Source organism: Echinops telfairi, unplaced genomic scaffold, assembly GCF_000313985.2.
Source record: "Echinops telfairi isolate 266 unplaced genomic scaffold, ASM31398v2 ScPeMD7_30;HRSCAF=105, whole genome shotgun sequence".
Lineage (NCBI taxonomy): Eukaryota > Metazoa > Chordata > Mammalia > Afrosoricida > Tenrecidae > Echinops > Echinops telfairi.
Window position 1 is genome coordinate 2798292 of NW_022103927.1, and position 722 is coordinate 2799013.

Consider the following 722-nt stretch of genomic DNA (forward strand, 5'->3'; position numbering starts at 1 on the left):
TGACGAGGCCGTACCTGCCAACTCACTGAAAATACTGACCATTCAATTGACACAAACCAACTATCAAAAACATGCTTATAAAGTTACAAATCAAAATTCTCAAGAAGACTTCACTTTAAAGAAAATAATGTAGAAGGTCAAATATTTCATACCAGAATTGATCACAAGAAACAAGCTATCCAAACTGGAATTTGAAAATTTATATCTCAACATCTTCAGGTTAGAGAACAATAGCAATGGCATTCCCATGGGATAATTGTATGCAGGTGTAGTCTATGGTTAGCAGTTAAAGATGCTTTGTAATTAAATCTGCAGTCACCCTAAAAAGAATTGCCTTTTGAGAAGCTGGTTATGATTCAAATAAAACACCTTTGAATGAAATATACAAGAAATAATGGTGTAGTATGGATTTTTTAAAAAGCAGATTGAATTGGAATTATAATGCAGATGTGTACACTGAGGAAAGTGTGATTTTGATCATAATTTTCTCACGAGTAGCTCTCTAATCCAGGCATTATTTCTGCTATGTAGAGAATGATTTTCAGCCGAAAAGTTTCCCTAGGGCCTGCTTTATGTCCTTGTTTCTCAGACTGTAGATAAAGGGGTTCAGCATGGGTGTGGCTACAGTGTACATCACTGAGGCGATTGCACTGGCCCTGGAGTTTTCAGTAGCAGCAGAACTGAGATAAACACCAAGACCGGTGCCATAGAACAAGGAAACC